At 41.9% G+C, this 24,488-nt stretch overlaps 2 long non-coding RNA genes across 2 annotated transcripts in view; one reads left to right on the top strand and one right to left on the bottom strand.

The window, feature by feature from the left end:
• Positions 1-2,703: 2,703 nt before the first annotated feature.
• LOC310895892 lies at positions 2,704-4,733 on the bottom strand. The gene is made up of 3 exons (XR_014581033.1): positions 4,665-4,733; positions 4,101-4,228; positions 2,704-3,030 (listed from the first exon to the last, which is right to left on the bottom strand). It is a non-coding gene; the product is annotated as an uncharacterized lncRNA (long non-coding RNA).
• Positions 4,734-14,302: 9,569 nt separating this feature from the next.
• The window catches only part of LOC310894430, a 48,472-nt gene continuing 38,286 nt past the window's right edge, over positions 14,303-24,488 (top strand). Inside the window, exon 1 of the long non-coding RNA XR_014579899.1 lies at positions 14,303-15,610. This is a non-coding gene — a long non-coding RNA (uncharacterized lncRNA). The remainder of the gene's footprint in view (positions 15,611-24,488) is intronic.

The following is a 24,488-nucleotide window of genomic DNA, read 5'->3' as shown; positions in this document are numbered from 1 at the left end:
ATACCGAACGACTACGAAGTGGGACTGAAGTAAATGAAACAATTTGCTTGAGAAAGTGTGCTCAGTAGAAACTTCTGGTTTTGATGAGCTGTCTCTCCAAAGAACTGGATGTGCTTTAACAGTATCATTTCTGATTTATCTGGTGTTGCCAGATAAATTTTCTTCTGGGGGGAAGAGTAGAATTCTCTTTATTTAATGTACCATGTCTGGAATGTGGACTAGATTCAGCTACATGTCGCTTATAATTATTTATGTAACTTATTAATCACTGGGCTGTCACTCAGCTGTTTATAAAACACAAAAGAACACTTGGAGCCTGAAAAATTACATTTTTCCTCCCCTGAACCTCCCCAAAGGCCCCTTTGCACTTCTGAGGAGACCTCCATTTAAATGAAAATCTGTTGCCCAGTCTAAGTAACAAGGAACTCTGTAATGATAATTTAAAGAACACGCTTGTTCTTTGTGCCTGGGAATTGAATGATTTGCTTTAAGGTGCTGTTAAAAAACTTGCATTTCAGCTTTTCTGGACAATGTTTTTGGCTCATAGTTTTTTGTTCCCCCCCTCCCCCCCCCCCCCCAAATGTGTTATGGGGAGGGTCCCCCTCTTGCTCTCTCAGCAACTTATTTTCCCAATACTCTATACTTGTAAAACCATAACACCTCCAAGACTGCTACCTGTGGATCACGCCTGCTTGGAACTGGCCAATGCCTTCAAAAATTATTAGGACGCTTATACACAGATGTGCAGACACCTACACACGCCATGGTTTCACGTCTTGTTTCTCTTGTAACTCCATGATGAGTATATCAGTGTGGTTTTCTGCAGCTTCCTTTTGAGCTTCCTTTTGAGCTTCCTTTTGAGCTCCCGTGCAGGATAACTCACAGCTTGTTTTCAGGAGAAGGTATCAGTTCATGGAGAATGGTATCAGGGCTTGTAAATGGTACACAGAAGAGCAATGACTCCATTCAGCTGAATTACATTTAAGATTTGATTATGAATGGCATCTTTGAGGCAGGCCATTTATCATTTGACATTCTACGTGGGCCTCAGTGTCCTGAAGCTTCATAAAGGCAATTCATTAAACAGCTTCGGTCACATCGGGAGGTGACTCAGTGAGCTGGTGCAATCCTCTGGCTGGTGCCCATCCTTGGCCGTGGCACACCTTGGGCTGAGGTAACAGCAAGGTGCTTATCCTCTCAGTGCCTCAGCTTAACCAGTGGTTTAATGGTTATACTGCTTTTTACCTGCCTTCTCACCCATTTGGTGGGCTGACTAGCAACATGTTTTCAATCTTTGCATGAAAGGCTCCACATTAATCCATGCCACGATCTGCTTTGTTTGCTTCCACCATTAAAATTACTTGTTTCCCCCAAAGATCTGCCATCTGTCACTATTCACCTTTTACATTTTTATGCTCCACAGATGAGCAAACACGAATGCCTGAGTAATCCTATTTCCCATTATCTGCCTGTGGAAGTGCCATGAGGTCGGGGCGATGGCGAAGCCCCGATCCTGGCTGGATGTCTCAGGGCACCAGGGCTCACCCTGCAGCCTGGTACTTGCCCAGTCTTAAAAAAAAAGCACTATCAAGATCTGTTTTTCGCACATTGTCACAATCTGGAGATTTTCTCAGGAAACAGGATAAAATTGGAGGTGGGAGAAGTAAGGAGAAGAGACATTGTGCGAGGGGACGTTGGTGGCTGAGGGGGACAGCTCTGTGCTCTCTGCATGGGTGGCAATATTGGGGTGTCATCGGGAGCCTTGGCACTTGACAAGGGAAAGGGTCGGACCTCGGGTGATGGCTGGGATGCAAGCTGCTCTCTGAGTAGCCAGTCGCAAATGATTTTTGTGTTTTCATAATCCTTGTGAGTAATATCCTGTCAAAGTCTCATCAAAAGTTATTAGTCCCTTCATAAACTGGTACTTCAATATGTAAACTTGCCTTGTAATTAATTTTATGAGCTATGCCCCTGGCACCACAGAGCTCTTATTTCATTTTAGGAGCATAATTGATTAGGCTTCCTGTAGCTATAATGTAGACCAAGGATGTCGCCACCAAACAAGGAGCAATTTGTGACAGCTCATTTGCGAGGAGATATCTACTGTTTGCCAGCACTGAGCATACAGAACATGAAGTAAAATATTTTGTATTGCTACTGCTGTGCCCTGCTTGCAGTTAAAAAAAATAAAAAGAGAAAAAAGAAAAGAAGAAACAAGGAGACTATCTAATTATACAGACAAATTAGTAAGGTTAATTAGTATATATTTGTACAGCAGCTTTTATTCTCCACCATAAAGGTTTTTCTTCTCCACTGAATTCTTTTGAAGATGTTTGCCTCGCTATAGCATCAGATGACATTCCCATTCGGGCAATTAGATTTTGCATTGCTAAAATTTCCCCGCTTCAGTTGTATCAGATATTTTTCTCTACTTTCCCCAGCTGTTACGGCACAATAAAATCTCTCTCTCTGATATGCCTTTTAGCAATTATAGAGTCCATCTTTACGCCAGTGCTTTAGTAATAGGATTTCCCTCCTTCTCTCTCTCCCTGTTTAATATTTGAGTGAATGTTACCTGAGAGAAATATGTTGGACACTCAGGCTGTATTAGCTTAATTTATGGCTAGCATGAATGAGGCAATATTTCCTGTGGATAAGGTCAGAAGGGCTTTGTTTTCTATTAATTAAAAATAAGCTCTTACAGGACAATGCATGTAAGTAATAAAGACATAATGTGCATTTGTGTGGCTGTAAAGAGAGGAGTAGGCTTATTCACAGAGCACTGATCATAGCTGGAGCCTCACCCTGACCCCAACAACAGAAGCAAACAAGAGGAAAATATGGATTATTTTACTCTTTTCATGCCCTGCTTATGCCAGCTGGAGAAATGAGGTGAATGTCCAAAGAGGCAAGTCCCGCTTTGCTGCAGCCCCTGGAAGCCTGTAAGCACAGGGATGGGTCTAAAAGTATCTGATGCTTGCTGCCTCTCCAGGGAAAGCTGTGTATGGCTGAACTTGGTAGGAACTCTGTCTGGAATAAAAAGAAAGCAAAACCTCAAAAAGTGGTTTAAAAATGAAACTAAGAATTTCAGAGGGAGAGTCAGAAGAAATGAGAAATGCTTCCCTCCAAAACTGCAACAGAATGATAAATTACTTTTGCCTTTCCGAAGCCAAGCTCGAAAACCTCTGTTCACCTCTATTATCTACTTCTGGTCTCTGAAGATACATTACCATATTAATTCATTGCGTTATATAATTTGAGCAACTAAATGAGTTTACCTTATGCCCTCTTAATAGTATTTTCTTTTAATGCTGGCTTTAAGTGATACATTTTAGGGGATACTTGAAGCAGAATGCATCAAGAAAATTTATTTAAACTCAATTTTGTTTACAAATTATGACTTATACTTTCTTGATGAACCAGGCATAAAAGAGCCACACAGCCTCTCGTGGAGGAAACCTCTCCTCTTGGCACTGAGAGTGCTGCCACTTCATGATAACAAGAGGTTTTACTGGGGCAAGAAAGCATTTGCCCCATCTCATGAGTGAAGGGGGACTCTTTCTGTAAAAGGCACCCGTGGCATCACAGAAAAAGCGTGATGGATTAAGATGGTTACACCTGCAGCCCATCAGAATATAGGGTGTGTGGGGTGATGCTGTGCCACGCATCATACCCAGCCTGTGCTAGGCTGGTCATATGGATGTGGCTCAAGTGGGCAGCAGGGTGTGGAACATGTGGCTTTGCCAAAGGCCAGCCCACAGCTCAAAGCATCATGATGTGCTTTCCATGCCTTGGGGTCATGGGAAATGTGACTGAAAATGGGTCAGCTCAGCTTTTAGCCAGCATGGTTCCTATCAGGACAGGAATTTTACATCTTGTGGCTATGGTACAGACCATGCACGCACTGCCATAGTTTTTGTCTACATGCACATGCGTGCCTACAAACACGTAAATGCATACATAAAATATGCCTACAAGCAGCTTATAAATAGAAGCAGCAACCTGACATGTGGCCTCGTGACCCTGCTTGTCCGTTCCCATCACCCAAAGGACTGAGGTCTCTTGGGATTGTCCTGGGGTTTATGGACTCATGGGCATACCTACAGCAGATGTGCCACGTCTCCTCCCAATGTCGCATCCACAGGGGTTCGAGGAGTGAGAAACCTGTTGGAAGGCTGCCCCTACAGCTGGACCCCAGCTCTGCTCGTTCCTCTTCCTAGACTTCCTTCTGGTCAGTGGGCAGATGTATTTATATTTAATATAATTTATATATTAAATAACGTATTTATATTTAATAAGTTCCCATTTCAATCATCCACAGAAGAAACAAAGACAATACTGCGCAATTTAGGTATCTACATTGTTACAGAAACATTCTGCAAACAATCTGAAAATTAATCATCTGGTGTAATGATCATCACCAAATTCTGACTATCAGAAATGAAAGAACAGTTTCATGTCTGTGGGCAGAAGAGCAGATGACAACCTAGCATTCAGTGGAAATACTCTCATGCGTGAATTTAAACACCTGTGTAAATCTTGCAGGCCTACTGTATAGGTCTGAAATAAAGCTTTTGTCCATAATTGATTGAATCTGCAATATTATGGACACAATTATCAAATTATTTCAAAAATCAAATAATAAATACTACAGAGGTAATTACTCTGGTTTGTATTCTTAAAATATAATGGTGTGATAAGCCCAGCTCCTTTGCTTGGCTGGCTGGGTTGTGTACTGCTCTTGGGCTTTAGGTTTTTTAAAAACATTCAGCTGTGAGCTATTTACAATGCCTGACAGAAGTAGCATTAACTTACTGCCAAATGGAAATCTGTTACTATTTGACCTTCTGATATATAGTAAACACCTTACAACTTTAGAGGGAATTTCATCTCATCTTTGCAGCACTGATGTAAATTAGTAAATAGAAACAATCTTCATTTGACATGTTCCAGTGCAAGTACATGATCAGCAGAGTCTTATATCCAGTGATTTTAATTTAATAGGTTTATCCCTGTGCTAGCTATGGTATTCATTTAAACTGACCTTGCTTTATTTGAATTATTGCTCAGATTTGCACAAGTATAAATGACCTAATCTTCCAAAATACGTTTTCTGATCGACATAAGCAAACAGTCTGAGGAAGCAATTATGTAAAAGAAATGGTTTTAGGCAACAAATGGGTCTATAAATAAACGAGTACATCCTAATCACAGGCTAAAGAGGTGTGACATTTTTCCTTTTATAATAAAAAAATAGTTAAACTCAATTAATTTTAATTTTTCTGAAAGTAAGGGTTCAAGTGTACTTTGGGAAAGTGAGTACATCGAAAGCAAAAGCTGCACCTTTTTTTTCCTGTAGTTCAGCCAGCATAGATACATCTGACAAGTGTCACCTATGACTTCACAGATCTGGACAGATCAGCAAGAAATTATATTGGAAAACCAGGATATTTTTTATGTGCAACCTGTAGGAAGTAAGCTTCTTTTTTTTTAACAAGTCAGAAGTTTTTTTCTAAAGTGAAAGGTAATGCAAAAGTATGCCACACTACTCATCTTTGTGATTTTTTCCATTTTTTCCCACTACTATTGCTCTGGGATTCCATTATTTGGATTTAGGCACTATTTCCTAAATAAAGAAGGGCGTGGGGAAATATATGTTAAAAATGTGTCCAAAGGGGAACATTTATCTACTCATGCTATTTAGGGAAAAAAAGTAATTGGTAACAGTTGGAAAGATATTACTAGGGCATGTGCTATCAGGTGTGTCAATGGGTGTAGGAAGAAAAACAATAGATGAAGCTTGGTGCTAGAGAAATCAGTGTAGACAAATGATTTTCTCACAGTGAATAAATCAAGACCACTTACTGTAGATGATGAATAATTACACCGTTGTACACTGGTGTGAGCAGAGTATCAAGTCGAGGAGGAAGAAGGTGGGTGAAAAGGCAAAGGCTGCTTGAGATGAAAAGTAAAAATGATATTGCTAAAGGAGGAGATGAAGAGCAGTACAACGGAAATCAAAGCTTTCTGGAGATGTTCATGTGTGAGAAGACAAAGGAATGCAGCAATGGAGAGTGTTTGATATAAGAGAGATGAGATGGAAAGAAAGAATTTAACAAAACCCAAAGAAATATAGGAAGGCAAAAGGTGGTTCTCACCAAGATAAATCACTTAACTCATAGAAAATCTCAAGTTTGAAGGTGACGCCATATGCTGCTTATCTGTCGTTCTGTGGAATGGTCTAAAAAGCATGCCTTTATGAAGGCAGAAAAAGGACTTTATAGCCCTAAGCTGATGACTTTTACCTCTCGAAAGCTACTAACTCTTTTCCACTGACCATTTCCAGCATTCTGGAATTCAAGTGCATTCCTTCATGGTTCATATTTGCATCAGAGTGTTTTGGGGCACATCCAGTTAGGGTATTGGTTCATGTGCACGGAGAATGCAAGACTCCACTTTTTCTGTAGGGAAACACAAGCACGGGAAAAAGCATTTAAGAGAGAGGCTTCATTAATATGAAAGAAGCTGACAGAAGGTTTGTGAGATATGTGTTTTCTGTCTTCCACCCACACTGACAGAAGAGCTTAGTTTGGAGGTATGCCTCTTCAGGATTTAGTCTTAAATACACCCATTGGCTTTGCTTAAGAATTAAAGTCAGACTTTAAGTCAGGCACAAGACTGGAAACAAAAACCACAAATAAATCAAACATAAAGCATAATTCTAAATGTAATGGATACTTTTCCTATTGCATACCATAGGATGTTTAAAGACCATGCAGCCAGGTTCAACATCACTCTTTTTCCAGCTGTTAACTTCTGCTCTGCCCCTGTCTGAAAAACAGTGACTATTTTCATGGAGTGACCCCACCGTAACACCCTTCCTCTCTATGTCTTAGATCCCTCTTTGCTCACAGACTTTATTTGCAAGCTGGTTTTCTGCTTTCTGATCATACCCGTGCAGCCTCAGCACCTCAGACCTCACGCTTCCATTGGCTTCCAGGGATGGACTCTAGGTTGAAAATTCCAAATTTGCTTCCAAATTAAAGGTGCGAGGCACTGCTTACAGCCAAATTTTCGTGAAGCTCATGATCTGCAGTGTGATGCCAGCTTCCTCTAAGGCAGTACATGGCCACATCCCCGTGTGGATTATCAGGAGGGTACATTTTCACAAATCTGTAGCTCTTTGTATACCTATAGACAAGAATGTCTTTTCACCTGCCCCTTGTTATTTGCACAGAATCTGCAGGCTTGCATAACCGATATGATAGAAGACTTAGAGAAGACTGCTTTCTCCTTCATGGTGCTACATCTGCTATAGGGGAAATGCAAAAGGAGGTGTCCAGGTCCTAAGCATCTCGTATGCTGTGTAAATGAAAGGCTTGTGACTATGACGCTCAGGGGCTGCAGCACAGTGCCACATCGCAGGGCATCTGTCCTGGAGCAGGCAGGGTGGGCAGGTCCTCCTTGGTGGCACCGCAGTCCCCCAGGAAGGAGGGGAAGTGTTCCCCACATCTCCAGGTGACTGTCCACACAGCGTGGGCAAGAGAAGTGATTTGTTGTTGTAAATCAATACATAGCTTATGTTGTTCATGGCAATGCCTTTCTAATTTTGATGCACAAGATGAGAAGAACAAATGCAGTGTCCCTGGAGAAAAAAGTGCCTTTTAGATGTACAGATAAAACAGTTATTTACAAATCCCTCCCTGGCAGGGGAGAGGGAGGAAGCACTAGGCACTGAAGAGACAGCACATTAAGCAAATGTTTCAGCCTTGTCTCTAAGATGCATGCTGCCCTTTCTAAAATAAATATGTTTGTACCTTAGAGAAAAAAAATAAAAAAGTAAAGCACTAATACTTACAGGAGAGACGCAACATCAAATGCTAGGTTAGATACTTGCTCATTTCCTCAGACTTCTGGGTTTCTCAAATACCTCTCCTTTGCATACTTTGGACCATGAAAGATGTTTCCATGGTGACAAATAGATGTTATGTTTATTTACTGGGCAGCAGGGAATGACAATGTCAGCAAATGACATTTCTGTTCCTTTCTCTCTCTCTCTTTTATTTTTTTTCTTTCCAAGGGAGATTTCTTTTAGGTAATGGAACTGTGAAACTGGCAGCAGACGCAGCAGCAGTTTTTCAGATACCCTTCCCAGCCCCACTTTGTGCACGTGTGTGAGACAGAAGTAGAGAGCAGCTAACATGGCTGTGTGACTTTGACGGGCCCTCCGAAGCCTTTTGCTCTGTTCTGCACACATGTAGCTTACAGTGAGCAGGCACAATCTGCAGAGTGTCAAGGAGGCTTTGAGCTTTACTCACAGGAAAGGACCTGAATATTTCTTGCATTAGGTGCACAGCCTTTTCATCAACTCTCCCACATATCTGTCCGTGCTGACAGCTCTACTACGTTGTGCATAAGATGTTGAGAGGTAAAGCTCTTGTAGCCAATACTGCTCTGGTACAAATAAGTAAATAATCAAAACTTCATATTTGCAGTAGGTTGTAGAGAGGAAGAGAGAGAAATTTTCAAAAGGAGGCTTCTGAGAGAAGAGACCAGAATGTGGAAAAGAAACAGGTTCACTGTTTCATCTCCGCTCCCTTGGCAGGCAGTGAAGATGGGACTCTGTTTCTCACCGGGAGTCAGGAGGGGTGTAAAGCTGCTGCTGGGGATGTAAGGTTTTTGTAGTCCATCCTTTCCTTCCTCCTACCTAATGTGCTTGTGCCAGAGCTCGCCAGTATCTGCCTGTGTCTTTCAAAACAGTGGGGCCAACAAGACAAACAGTTACAGGCAATATTAACAAGTGGGAGGTAGAAGCTGATGATAATTGCTGGTGACAGATTGAATGCAAGTTTGAATGTTTGACTTCAACTTTCAAAAGTAGGTAAACTCGTCGTGCTTCGCTTTTTCTTATACAAAAGTTCTGCAGATCCATGTCAGTCCTGAAAGAGCTGTGAAATCTCAAACTTTTATTACTGGATGCCTACAAAAACATGAGGGTCATGGGGAAAAGTGACTTAAAAAACTAAATGAATGTATGCCTGGAGAAAAAAATAAATCAACAACAACAAAAGAAACAAAACACAAAACCACCTCCCCCCAAAACACACAACCCAGGCAAACACACTCTATTAACTCAGGAACCATGGCCAGAAACAGAAATGTTATTGCATTAGGGTCATACGGAGGCATACACAGCCTGGACCTCTGACATTTGTTCAGGCTGACAGGCCATCTCCTGTCTAATAGCTCCCAAGGCCCACAGTTAACCCATGTGCTCACTTTTTGCCACCTAGAAATGGTCACCTGGAGAGACCCCAACATCAAAGGAGCTCTAACGGCTTGGATTGCAGAGAAGGATTTGACCCTTGCACTTTGATCACACGGAGGGGTGCATGCATTATCCACGTGGATGTGGCTCAAAGCTGATTAAACTAGCAAACACACACTAAAATGGGACCTGCAAGTTTCACAAACTTAACCGACTTGCTCAGCAGAACTAGAATCTGTTCTCCAGTCAAAGGGTACATAAATCTATACCCATTTATATGTAGTCAGCACTTTCCCTCAGCTTTTTAGAGTCTGGCATATGTGTATATATAATATACATATACAAAGAGATTGGCCTCTCTGTAACTGATTACAAAACCAGGACTTTATTGGAGCTTGGAAATGTTTAATTCTTGCAACTGTTTCTTTCTTTCTTTGTTTTATTATTTTTTTTTCTCCAAGTGTTTTGTATTATGGATCTCATTTCTTCAGCCACCCATCTGCATGTTGGACCTTGGACCACGGATCTGTATTTGCTGTCTCCACTCAAACTTGCAGAAAGCTAACCCAGAAAATATTAAATACAACCAGAGGCCATTTGCAGGCCATAGCAAAGACAGACAATATGTTCTCGTCTCTAAGACACTGTAACCCTGATCTTGCACTACTTCCAACTGCCAGAAAATTTAATTACAGAGATATGATCCTAACATCTTGAAAACATGTTTGGAGGGCTTTCCCCCCCTTTAGTCTGTTGGGTCAGGCCCACTGAAATCTGGCATATCTCTACAGTCATGGGAATGGAAAAGAAAACTGCCTTTACTGCACAAAGTCAAAAAAAGTGGAGTCCTATCCATATCAGCTCCTTCAAAACTGTGTTTGTGTGCTTTAACAAGGAAACCTTCAGACTGATGTCAGATGGATCCCTGGGATGGTTGTTGGATTCCCCATATCACAGGATCAGAAGAGTCTGTGTAGTTGCCTTTGTCTCTGAGACAAAAAAACCTTGTGGAATGGTACCAAGAGAAGGAGGAGAGAATAACAAGGAAAATAATGAAATGACTTAGCCACGCCAGAAAATGGGAAGTTGGAGCCAAGCCAAAGCCAGCCCCATGACAAGATGTGAACTGTGAAAAAGTTTATTTGATTGAATTTAAGTGACTGACGAGTACTGGTGTGTCAGGATTTTTGGTGTGTTTGAAGGAAAGGTTGGGTACATGAGGTCAGTTCCAACATGTCAAGTGGTCTCTGGTTTGGAGAAAAGGTCCTTAAAGAGGAGGGTGACAACTCTTGGTGGATAGGCTGGCAAGGAGAAGATCTGGTACAATCTTGCTCTCTGTGAAAGGCAATGCTACCAGACAGGGAAGCTTTAGATAACATCACCAGTCACTGCAGTGCTGTCGAGCTTCTCACTGCCACAAAAACCTGTGCCTTTTGGAGTCTGGGGACTCACTGGGGAATTGTGTATTCCCACTCTGAGTGTTTTTTAAAGGTCTGATCCAAAGCCTCTGGAAGTCTTCTGGTCAACTGCAGTTGTCATTGGCTCCAGCTCACAATACCTTTTATGTGACTTTTACCAAGAACTTCATATGATGTGCATCAAGCATCCCTCTGAGGTTGGGCTCCACAAGGAAACTGCTCCCAGCTCATTTGTTTTGACCACTAGCTCACAGTGCTTTTCGTGCTGAAAGTGGAAGAAACTATTTGCAAATCCAGGTTCAGTGGGTTAATATGAAGCTGGAAAAAATGAGATTTGAAAAACTGGTCCCCTTGTTCCTCTCACAACTAAACCTAGCAAGACCATTCATCTGCCAGTCTTTGGTCATCCCTGCTGCATCACATGCAGGAGAGGCCAGCGTCAAGAAGGAAATGACAAAGTAGGGAAATGGGGCAGAGGTGGGTGCCACAGCAGGAGGGAGGAGCAGAAGGCAGTCTGAGGATGGGCTGGCACTAGTAAGACCACAGCAGACTATGAAAGGGGCGGTGGCATGATCTTATGGGAGTTAGGATGGTACAAAACCAAATGTTTCATAGACATCTAAAAAAACACGTTCCTGTCTGAGTAGCCACCTCACTGCCCATCACTGTGAAGGCTTTCGTTTTGTGGCATAAGATGTCACTGGCTGGTAGAATTGAGATAGAGGGACCCTCAGGAAAGCCACTCGCCCTTACTAAAGTGCCTAAGGCTTGTGGAGGCTGGGGAATCAGTGTTCCCTTCTCTCTGTGACTGAGCTATTACATTTCTTGATGAATAGAGATTATGGTTACAAATCCTGGCCATTTATTTAGAGCTAAATCCAGACAAGAAAACTCCAAGCTAAATAGGTAGTGGGGTATATAAATCTTCTCACTAGGGCATATGGGAAAAGAAAAAATGTCCTAATAACAAACAAGACTTCTTTCACCTACCTATTCTTTTTTCTCTCCCCAGATTCCTCCAGGCAAAATAGTTTTCTGTGTGTGAGATCTTTCCCTTGCTGTATATTCCCAGATTCAAATTTGTCCACAATGAACCTTAAGACGTCAAAACCATCAGCACCTGCATGTGATCCAGCTAGTCCAATGGCTGGCAAGAGCTGCAGAGAAAGGATCCTATAGGAGACTGCCATCCATGTTGGATTGTGTGCATGTAGGAAAATGAGAGGAGATCTCGCAGGTAGACCCGCCTGTTGTCATTCAAAAAGAAAAAAAGGTTTCTTCTTAACCTGAGTGATCTAATCAAGTAAAATCCTCAGCCCCAAGATGGTGGCTGAGGTTACTAGGACTGAGCAAAAATGTACTCGTACTCTCTCATAGCCTTTCGTTTGATCTGCCACTTTGGGCAGGAAATTACAAGTGGCTGATTCAGTTTAAAGATGGCTTTTAATCTTTGCAAACACATCTGAAATATGACCGTCTGTCCCTTTTCCCACATCCTCACCGTGTGAAACACAGATTCTTACAGTGTTTGATATTCACTGGGAAAAACAGGAATTTCAAAGTTCAAGATCCAAATGTGACTCCAGTTTCTATGCTGACAGGAGTTTGTCTTTCCAGAGAGAAAGATCATTTAAAAATCATCTGTGTGGACAGAATATAAGTGCTGTTACTTGTTTTCCATTTACGTACCAGAAAAGGTGGTGCTGAAGGACCTGAGGGTTTTCAAGGTTTCTGTCTCTATACAATAGGCTTTCAGTAATGTTCACTTTTGGTAGATCCAGACTGCAGGTCAGTACAATATCAACCATCACTTGTTACTGGAATTGCCCTTTATTATGTTAGTGGTCCTGTTGCCCTTCTGAAAACATTTGCACAGCAACTGCTAGCACAGATAACTGAGAGGGAGGGTTAAAACGAACAACGCTTGCGTTACACACGCTCAGTCAAACATCAAGAGATCTGTCAAATAACTAAATTCACAAGCTTTATCCAAATGCATTTCCAAGAACTGCTCCAGTCTCCAGCATGGAGCACAGTGCTGCGGCAGTCATTTGAAATTTTGCTAAATCACTCTGCGACTCCCTAACCAGTGCTAATAGCTTTTGGGCTGTCTGGCGACCTCACGCCAACAGGAAGCCTTGCAGGGTCTTCCAGGCCATTTACGTGTGCGAGTGATTGAGAGAGAGCACCGCAGATTTAATTTAGTGCCCTCGGTGGCTTTCAGTAGAATATGTATTAGTCCCTTGTGACTTCTGGTGTGGGGGGCGGGTGTTCATCTGGATTGAGGGAAAATCAAATGAAACTCATAAAGTTGAAAGTTGCCTTGATTTCATTTGCCGACTTTAAGCAGCAAATTGTTTCTTACCCGTTCTTGCATGATAATTGGTAAATGTACTGAAATGGGTTATTTGAGTTTCGATGGACTCTCTGGGCAGTTGCACGGTAACCGGAGTTCAGAATGTGCCCTATAGGTACGATTGCTAATTGCATTGCTCCGGTAATTTCTGTCTGGGAGAAACGCATTCTATTTCAAAGCTGGCATCTTGCAATGAGGAGGCAGAGCCATCTCTAGCTGCATCTGGCACGGCGTCCCAGAGCAGTAGAGAGGCTGTAGCACAGCCCTGAAAGCACACGCCATCGGCCCAGCTGCAGGGAGAAGGAGCGGGAGTAAATTGTCTAAGATAAATGAGGCTCAGTAGGTCTGTGGGCAACATTACTCTGCAGATGAGAGTCACTTCATCTAACATTAAGCTTTGAATGTTACACTTTAATTTGGTTGAGTAGCAGCTCTCTGTTGCCTAGAGAGAGAGAGGCCCTCAGGGGGCAATTTATCCTGCCCAGTGCTAAAGGCTTTCATTTCCAGAGCACAAATTGTCTCTCTGTCTGTGGGTGGGATAACTCACCTTGTGCGGGTGCCTTCGAGAGCAGACTGAGCCTGGCTTAGACTTGCACACTGACCCTCTAGGTGATTACAAGTACAATCAGAGGTGTCCCACTGAGGGCTGCCTTTGATCCAAGCAGGGCACAATGGTCTTGGGAGGGAGTTTGGGTATAAGAATTTAAATCCAGAGTGGGGAGGAGGCTATAGTTTTCTGTGTTCATGCAGCTGAAAGCAGACCATGCCCATAATCCTCAGATCGCAACCATGGGGACAGTTTAATGATGGTTTTTATCTCCAGATTTTTTACTTACAGAAAGCAAGGAAGAATTGTGTTAAACACAAAGAATGACCTGGAGTAAAAATAGTGCAAAGCAGCTCAGGGACTAGTGGGGACCGGGAGTGCCCCATACCTGGAGCAGCACTACTGGTACCTGCAGCCCACTGGTGCTGCGCTGCTGGCAGGGGGGCTTCTGCCCCTTCACACTTCTACTCCAGGAAAACAGCCCAGTGTCTGGAGCAGCTCTGCTGAAAAAAAATAAAAAAGGAAAAAAAGGGGAAAAAACAATCACCCGACCACAGCTGGTGCTTCTCTCCTCTTCTCTCACATAGCTGCCGTTGCCATGGCAGCAGTCATCCCCAGTGGAGGATGTTCTGGAAGGTCTTTTCTCCTCCTCCTCCTCCTCCTCCTCCTCCTCCTCCTCCTCCTCCTCCTCCTCCTCCTCCTCCTCTTTTTGCACTTTGCATGTACAAGAACATTTTGCAGGAAGAAGGCATTTATTCTGTGGTTCCCCACTTTCAGGTGTGGCGAAAAAAGTTTTCTATTCCTCTCGTGTGACAATGTTGAAATCTGCCTGCCTTGGCCCATTTTTGTGTCTTCACTGGATGATGGGAATGAGTAAGGGATGTACATTTAGTTCTCCCAGTTCTTCCTCGTGACCACAGAGACTGTTTCCTGTTTGAATTGCTTAGCCATATTACTGAATTCAGAAGCCCCAACAGCTTTCAAACCCTGGCACACACATAATGGAAATGTTTTCTGGGATATTGTTTGCAGAATTCAGAGTACATAGGACGATGGATCCCGTGGACCAGCCAATCCATCTCCTGTTCAATGTCAAGCAGGGCAGAACAAAGTATTTTCAAGCTATTTCTGCAAAATTCTTATCTACTTATCTTCTCACTTCTTCTCTCTCTCTTTTTTTTTTTTTTTTTCTAACTAGCTGAAGGCTTGGTCCAGACATAGGTACAAGTTAAAAGCACAATTATGGTAGTGGCTTCCTGGGACCACAAGGGGTTGTTGTGGCAGGTAAATGTAGGTATTGTCATACTCCCATTTTCTGTGGATGGTTCTCAAATGTAAGGAATGACAAAAGGATGACCTAAAAGTCAGGATGGCAGCTTTACAGCAACAGAATATTTCTCTATAAGACTACTTGTCTTCACTTTCAAGTGCATTTATTCTCTCTGACCCATGGAAATGCTGAGCTTTGATTAAAAGAGAAGAAATAGGGAAGTTGACACTATAAACTTTGACTTGGTTTAGAATGGAAAAAAATGTATTTTGAAGAATGTTTTGCTGCTTGAACCCAGACTAAAGCTAGACTGTCCATTCTCTGGGAAATTCAGACAAAAATAAAATAAAATAAAATAAAATAAAATAAAATAAAATAAAGTAAAAACAATAACATTTCATAAATTCCCTCAGAAGGGATTTTTTAAAAGGTAACAGTTATAAAACTATCAAAAATGTCTCTCTTCAAGAGAGAAGATGCTTCCTCTTTCAGAAGGAATCATCACTGGGGACGTTCAGGCTCTGATACCCTCAAGTCACTTCTGCTCCTCTTCCTACTGTGGGACCCCATCCTGCCCTTGTACCCTGGCAGCCTGCAGCCATGAGTTTGTTTTTTTTTTGCTCACAGTCCCAGTATGGGAAAACTGAAGTTTTTTCGGCCCACAATTTTAATGACTGCTCAGCTTATCAGAGAGAATGGAGAGGGTGACCTGGCAGGAAAGCAGACGGTGTCCTGCTGGATCCCTTGCAAGGTGAGTGAAAATCACCATCCCTTTTGCTAAACAGGCCATTTTCAATGAAAAATTATGTTGGATGTTTTTTTCTTTTTTTCTTTTTTTTTTTTTTTTCTGCCCAGCTCTTTCCTGTGGGATTTTAGTGCTGTTTCTCCATGTTCCTCCCTTCCCTGCTGGCTGGCATCCTGCACAGCCTGAGAGTCCCATGGACAGCAAGGTTTCCTGCCTGGTGGACCCAGTGGGGACCGGGAGCCTGGGGTTGTGGGGTGCTCATCCTGCAGTGTTCAGGAGTTACTGCACCAGCATTTCCAGGCAAAATAATTTTGCTAACGGACAGGGAGATTGCTGAAAGGTTCCATGTTTTTGTTGTTGTGTTTTGAATAGTGAAAACTTTTCGGTTCGGGAGTAATTTTGGGGGGAGTAAAATCCAACTTTTTCTCAAGGAAAGGAAGATATTTTTTATGAATAATTTAATGGAACTGAGAATTGGATGGTAAAAAGAAGTAAAAACAAAAGAGTTTGGATTGAAATTGTGTTCAAAAAACCATGTGGAGGAGGAGGACTGGATATATATTTTACAAAACAGACTGTGAATCTTTAAGCAAACCTTTGTTTTTGGTGCAACCAAGGTTGTATCTCAATAATATTGCCTTGCATTGAGGCTTAATAGGATTTAGATGTTATCTGTACTGGGATTTCTGCTGCCAGTTTTAAGCTGCAGTAAACCATATTTGTGCAAGCCATATTTAGCATTAACACTTTTTTTCTTTCTTTAATTTATACTGGGTCCTCTATTAGTGCTGCTACATCAATATAGTAAAAAAAAAAAACCCTCTGCAAGTAAGAAGTCATTTGAATAGGAATCCCAGAGATACTCTGAGATAGCTTTAGCTGGAAACATTTATTGCTGCTGTTGACAGTGTCATCTTTAAAAAGAATGAGAGACTGCACAATGAAATGCTTGGGATCACTTAGTATTGTGCCACAATTCTCAAAATAGGATTTGAACCCTGCTGCTGTCCAGAAATCCTCCTGGCAGTTCCAGTCTGTGGTGTTCTGCATATCGTGCTGTGTGCTGTTAGGGGGAGTTTTACCCCCAAAATGGAAAGCACAGTAGGGCCCCAAATGGCACCAGCATATCCCCTGCTTCTGTCATGCACATGCAATTGGTTGACCCTAAAAGGAATTATTCTGAATGTTTCTGATGTTCTTCATGTTCTGTGAATGGGCAGTGTTGCAAAGTACAACTAAAGCTGAAAAGATTCATGGTGCTAAAACACATTACCTCTCACAGGCACAACACCAACGTTATCATGGCACACTTGAGAAAAATCAGCAGTATTATTAAAAATATGCTGATCATGGGAACTGCTAACTTATGTGATAGGCTAGGTGTAAATTAAATTAATTGATTGTACAAATTAGCCATTTTATGAATAATATTAAAATGAGTATGAGACTAACCAAATTAAAGAATACACCATTTCTAGTGATATTTATAATTCTGAAGCAGAAGGGCTGGTGACATCATTATTGTTGGAACTCTTCCTGCAGTAGTTCTGCTTTGGAGGGGTAGCAGTCTAGCATATTGTAGATAGTTAAGGCATTTCCTGCTCCTTTATCAGCCGTCTTGAAGTGCAAATTTAGATCTGTCTGGGGAAAAAGACTGGAATAGGTCAGATCAGCTGGGAATCGATAAAAAGGGAAAGACTTCTAGTAGCCTAGCAAAAAGGAAAATCGTCACCTCGAGGAAAAGGAACCTAATCATACAGTCTCAGCTAAAGCAGAATTGCTCATGCACAAATGTGGAAACAGAGGAGGTTTCAGAAGAATTACCTAAGGGTGAAGGAAATAAGTATATGAGGTATTAACATTAAATACTCTCTTCTGGATCAGACTTTCAAGCAGTAACATTTTTAAATAATGATAGAAAAAACATGGCTCATAAAAATTAGTGAACCTGCTTGTGAACACAGTTTTGAGATCTGATTTATTTTGTTTGCTTAATTTTGTTGTATTAATTGGTTGGTAATAGTCTGCTAAAGCAAATAACAAGACGCTTGCTGAGAATAAAGCATATTTTCAACCTGTAAGCTCTTAGACATGATTTAGTCACTAAGATCAAGTCAATTTAGGCAGCTAGGAGTATTTAACATTTGGGTGTTTGAGACCAAACCCTACACTGAGGATAATAGCATTACTCTGCATAAAAAGTAAGCCTGTTGCAGAAATCTACTCAGATAGCTCAAAAGGAGCAATGGTGAGGGGAATGGGAGATCAGGCAGTGAAGGGAAAAATAGGAGTTGGTACAAATGTTTAATTTCTCACCTGAAACGTCTCACTCTGATGATGCCGAACAACACCGGACATGGCAAAAGTTCTGTTCTGAGCCCCTGAACTGTGATTTAGGTTTTAGACATTACCATTAATTATTGAAACTCAGAAGGCTGCAAAAACATCTTGATTCATTGGCAAACTGACAAACATATGGTGTGTTTTGCAAACCTCTAGGTTTCTGTTCAGAGGAGGAGAACATTAATTGCATACAAATCCTACCGGGAGTTCTGAAACCAGCCATCATTAACATTGTTAGACATCGTCTCTGGGAAGTTCAGTGCATTTTAAAATCTGAGTGAAAAATTAACAGCTTTTTAAAAACTTTTGAGAAGAAAAGTGCTGAAGTGTAATAAATTCAAAAGAAGAGCATCAAAGTATCTGAAGCTCTTCTGTATCTGGTGTCGGTGTATCAAACAGCTTTGCTTGTTGACTGATAGCCTGGTTGGCAGGTTAGTATTTGTCAGCACTGGGAAACTGGAATCAGAGTCTGTTGTTGCATGTTGCCCATGGCCCCCAAACAATTCTACTTTGGCCATTTGATTGCCACATTGACATCTGAAATCCTATGAATGTCAAGACTTCAAATCTAGATTCACCTAGCACAGAGCTTAATTGACATTGGCAGTGTGCCTTAGATAAAGGAGATCGTGCTGTCATTATGGACACAACCCAGAAAGCCCCACCAGCAAATGCTGCAATGCATCATGTGAAAAATAAAGCACCCTCTTTTTCATCTAGGTTGTAGCATGGTTGATCTCTCTAGCTCTTCTGCCTACATTGTTAAAAACCATGCGTCACATTTATGCCACACAAGTGCAGCAGTGCTCTGAGATCTGCAGTTGCTGTTGCTGTGGTCAGCACAGTGTTTGCCAGAACCAGAGATACATGAAGAATTACCTTGTTTAATGACCACTTTTTGACCAAGATGGTGGCTCTTCTACTTGTCCTCTTCAGATTTTCTGCTTGCTGTCTCCCGTGTTGCAAAAGCATCATCTCACTGTCTGCAGACCTGATGAAGAATCATGCTGTCCAGACACCTCTATGACCATGGATGGGTACACAGATATGGCAGTACAGATAGACGGGAGGGACAAGTTCATATGGGCTGATGCGAGGACTTCTGTTTTGACCAAGGGCAGTAGGATCCTCATGCCCGGTGACTTACCCAGCACTAGTATTAAAGAGACTGGTAGAGCACTCACCACAGACCAAAACTTGCAGGAAGGTTATTCTGCTGTGGTGTGAATTCAAAATCTGGAGTGATAGGACATGTGAGTACCCCATCTCAAAGCCAGGTCCAGCTGAGATGCCCATTTACTTGTCCTGTAGCCCCAGGATGCAGAGCAGAGACTAGATCTGCAAAGTCTCTGGGACACAGCACAGAAAAATCCCAGGCCATCCTGTGGCAGAGGGATGGAGAAGGACTTGTGCCCTTCACCAGGTCATTCCCCACATCAATATTTTGTTATTCCTCTCCCACTTTTAAATGCCCTCACCGACTCCTGTCTTTCAGAAGGGTTAAATTCCACACTGTTTAGCAACTTGCATACAGCCCTAACAATTTCCTTGCTAAGGGCTATCACTGCTCTATTCAAGCCTCATGTTTCAGTGCCAGTGGTCAAACTCCAGAAGCAAAGCAAATCTCATTGTACTTATGTGTGCACCCTCGAGAGCACTATTCTGCAGCAGTCTTTGAAGCCGAGACTGCTGGGTGGATTTTCTTGCTTTCATCTTCCAACTCACATTCTTCATGTGTGTAAAATAGTTTAAAACTGAGCCCCAGTGTGCTTATAAAATGCCAGGTCATTGACAATTGTAGCATTCATTTGCTGTGGTCAATTTAGTACTAATAAGCTGAAACTGTTCTGCAGGGATTCTTCTACATGGAACATAAACTCCTTTTCCCTCACTTAAGAACACTTTCCTATAAAATGATTGCAACCTAATAGTTTTCCTCCCCATTTTAGTAACCAGTCTCAGTCTCTATTAGTGCTATTTCCCCCAGCAGCTTTCCCTATAAGCTCTATTTCAAGGCACCGAATCAATGATTACATGGTATGCAGTCCATTGAACTGTCCATCCTGGGAACCCAGCATGTAATACAATCCCTAATATCTTAGTGCCATAGTAAAAGTAGAATTTACTGCAAAAGTCTAAATTCAATGTTCAGACTCATTTTTTTTTCCTTTTCTTTCATTTCATCCAGATATTTTAAAGCAGGTGGGACATCTTCTCAGGTGCCTCTTAGAAACACTGAGTCTGCATGTGGGCTTCCTGACCCTGTGTGAATACAACAGCAGCAGCAAAAAAGAGGTTTCACACCCTCTTCAAGCCATTCCTCACTCAGTCCTAGGACTGTGATTTGCATATATTAATCAACACTGGTCACTTCATCTCTTTCTCCTTTTCCTTGTCCTGTCTCCATAACCAGTCAATTTTCTGAATTCATTTTCCTTTGTCTTTGCTGACTCTTTTCTCCTTTTGCCATCCCAGTGTTTTCTGATTCTTCTTATTTCAGTAAGTTACTCTTCCCTACAATGTACTCTGAATCTCTTTCAAGGATACTCTCTGTGCTTATTCCTATACTGACTTGGGGTTCTACTGAAATCTGTAATAAAATATTTAAACAGTACTGTAAACAAGCCCCAGACGAGCAGAAATAAATGCAATTAATTCCCTATCTCAAGCCAGTACCCTGTTTGCACAAGGCATTACTTTCTTCTCTGAGCAAGTTGCCTGGGTGTACAACTTCATATACTGTACTGTTGGTACTATATGTATTTTCACCAACTGCTGGCCTAATTTCCCTAGTCATATATTGTGCATATATTGTGCATATGTGAAGTCACAGCTCGATGGGGCTAGAACCTCTGGTTTAGTGGAATTATTATCAATAATTCAGTGAAAAGCTTTCCCGCAATGAAGTTACCTTGTCTGATCTCTCTTTTACAGCATAAGTGGAGTCTCTTGTCTACTTATACTCCATGAAGAGAACTATATCATTCCCTGATAAAATGACTCTTGTAATTGTATCCCCAATAAATTGCCTGTGTGACATCATTAACTTCCCGCATGTTCTGTGTGGTCATAAATAACCAGCACTTCCACATGAAAAATGGAGGAAGCACCATCTTTCTGACAGGCTATGCATTGTTATGAATTAAAACAGAACAAAACAAAACAGGACTTATTAATTTTATATTAATTAAACTAGTATTTTAGCAATAACATTGTTGTCCCTATGTTTTCCTCAGCAGTAATCAGATTCCTTCATTGTGATAAACTGCCCAGCCTTCGGCCTCATAGCTTATCCACTTGGGAATTGAATTATTGCTTCATAAAACAGAGGGCTGATTATATAATCACTTAATTAAATGTTGTACTCAGTCATTGCCGAGCTATTCCTGAAATGCATTTGGCATCTGTACTCACTAGGCAAATTTAAACATTGGAAGAATTATTTTTTTCAGATGTACGTCTTAAAGGTTATTATTTCCAGTGTTCCTTTGTCTGTGTGGTCTGGTTATTTTCCATGTGTCAAGCTCACTCCTAATCACAAAGGAGATGAAATGCTCTTTGTGTTCCTATCTGACTTGCAGATTGCAGTCAGATTCTTGCTGTTATCATTTTGGAAGCATTTTTCTTGCTTCTGTCTGCAACAGCACTCAGAGGGAAAGAGCCCTCAGTCACCTATTGGGCAACTCTTCTGAGCAGATACCTGGGAGCTTACCAGAGACCACTGAAATTGCCATCAGGAATGCATCAGACCCTGGGAAGGAAAAATACAGAATTTTCCACAGCCCCAGGTGAATTCTCTCCTGCAGACAAGCACCAGAGAGATGCTGGAGGCTGTGCAAGGCACCAGGCTATGTCTGAGACAAACCCTTTGGTTCTGCTGAGCCCAGCAGTGCCCAGACCTGGCTATTTATGTGACTTTTCAGTTCCCTTAGCAGCAACAAATACCAATGTCAGCCTGTGTTTGTAAGGTATGGTCCAGCTAGTGTAGACCTCAGGACCGCAGAGGACATCACATCACAGAAGACCCTGAGAGGTCCCACAGCCTTGCCCAGAGCTTCACTCTGACAGGATACATGGGTTTCACCTGTGGGGACTCACTGTCGGGGAGGGCAAGTAAAGTGCTGGCCATGAGATCATGCTTCTAAATTATCTGAACATGCACAGACCAGACAGGCACATTTGGGAGGACAAAGAAATTAACACACTTGCATACAAAACTTCTCATTTTCCTACTTCATTTGGCAATTTCTTCAGGCAGTAGTTACAGTGAAGCAATACTGCTTCAATATCTTCATCTTGTCCATTCCTGTCTCCACCACACTCAAGAGTTGCCTCTTACCTTTGAGCATGGTTTGGTCACAGGGTAATGTGGCCACATGCCCTGGCCATATGGTACAGATGCATAACTCCACCAGAGCAGGACAGTGGACAAGGAGAGCCATTGACAATCAACGCTCCTTGCAGGGAAGGCCCATAGTCCTGCCAGGATTGATTCAGTTCATTTTCCTTAAGATCTATTCCTGAACACAGCTGTCAGTTCCTTCTCTCCTACTGGGGGAGAGATGTTTGTCTACATTTGCAAGGATTTCCTTTCTGTCCTTTTCCAGTTTGGGCTTCGCCTTGGGTTGAGCTGCACAAACTAGGAAACCTTACCTCTTTTCATCATCACAGTCCCACTTTAGTGTATGTAACTCCAGGGCCTCAGTCTCCTGCTGGCTTTAATAGGACTTTCTCTGTTAATATCCACGGGAGCAAGATCAGATCAGTGCAAGGAACTAGGGCAGAAAGCAGAGGCTGACTTCAACATCAATTGTTTTGCTGGCATAGAAAGAGAACACAAGAATATTTGCTCTTTCTGTTCCCATTGCTCTTAGGAACAGGGAGATCTAGGACAGAAAGGCATTCAAATCATTTATTCTGAAATGAAACCTTCCTTTCACATGTTCATTTTCCTTAACAATAGGCAGGTACAGCCACTGAAACTGCACGACCTCATTCCTGAATTAGAATCAGTATTCCTCTCTGTTTCTTAATTTAAAGACTTTTTTTTTTTTTTTCTGAATTGCAAGACTTTGTGACTGAGTGGATGAACTTTCTTTTCATTAAGCTGAATCAGTCATGTTTTGGCTCAGCATTGTATATTTTCAAATATCTTTTCCCCTTGATCTTGTTTAATTATTTCCACAGGATTAACTACTTTCTATTGTGTGTCACTTTCCTCTGCAGGAAGCTCTATGCTGGGTAGTATGTCTTCTCTTATTATGCATTTGCTTGGAATATAAATTGCTTTTCAATCAGATCTTTGCATTTCTAACAACATCTTCTGTATTGCAGCAGGTGCTTTCCCTAGCGGTTACTTATATGGACTCTAATGGCATGTCATCTGTCTATGCAGCCACTTCTCTGCCAAATATGTAATAGAGGAATTTTCTACTCGCAGAAGCTTCCGGCAAATTTGGTTCTTTAAAGGCTGAGTTTTTCATGTATTTCTACATCGCTCATTTCACTGGGCTTAAATAAACTAAATTAGGATGGTTTAAAAACTCCTGGAAGCCTGATCTCATCTCAGATCAAATCCCTTCCATCTCAGATCAAATCCCTTCTTCAACTTGGCTTCTTTAGAAGGTCAAGAACTACTATTTTTTTTTCTCTAATTTTTAAAAACTCTGATAGATTAAGATGCAGGAGGTTAAACCAAAATAACCACATTTTCATGGAGCAAATAGTTAAACTGCAGAACTCTTAACTATGGGCTGTGGAAGACGAGAGTGTAGACAGGTTCAAAACAAAAGTAAACACGTCTGAAGAACAGGTCCAGTCGTGGCTTTTAAATACAGTAGGTATTGTCTCTGGTTCAGTGAGTCCCCAGTGTCCTGCTGGCTGATAGCAGGGGACAAGGAACCACTCTGCCCCTGCCCTGGGCCCTGGGCCCTGCAGGCCTTTGCAGCCTGCTCTTCAGATCAGGATCCTGGGCTGCGTGGTCCTTGAGGATACTGACTCAGTACAGACCAGGCTACCGGCCTGAGAAAACTAATGACTGGAAAAAAATATGTGGGGAAATCGCATGAACGAACAGTGGCACATACAGCAGGTGCATCCTGGACGCCAGGTTTCTCTTCTGCCAAAGAAAAACAGCAGTCTCTGTGGAGTAAATGTGGCTGTTGAGTGTAAGCAGAGCTCTGCTCTCCTCCAAACAAATTCAGGTGCAGTACTGAGGGCACTGCTGTACAAGACGAGTGAGTGATGTGTCTGTTGTTGGACTACTTCTGTCATTGACATGAGTTTTCTTGATTTGGGGACATAAACTTACTGGTCCTTCAGTTAATCAAGGTGAGACAATCATTATGACAGCACTGAGGTCATGCCCTCTGTGATGGTTTATTTGTATGATCAGATGCAATGGGATAACTGCACGCTATGTGCAGGGTAAAACCCATTTCCTCACCAGCAAACAAGGGTCTACAATTCCTTGAAACTCCAAAGTGATCCTATTAAGAACATTGCCTTTTGTAGATTTTTGCTAAATGAGTAGATTATTTTT

Source organism: Anser anser, assembly GCF_964211835.1.
Source record: "Anser anser genome assembly, chromosome: 2".
Taxonomy (NCBI): domain Eukaryota; kingdom Metazoa; phylum Chordata; class Aves; order Anseriformes; family Anatidae; genus Anser; species Anser anser.
The sequence above is the reverse complement of the archived record's forward strand: the minus strand, read 5'-3'. Positions and strand labels throughout refer to the sequence as shown.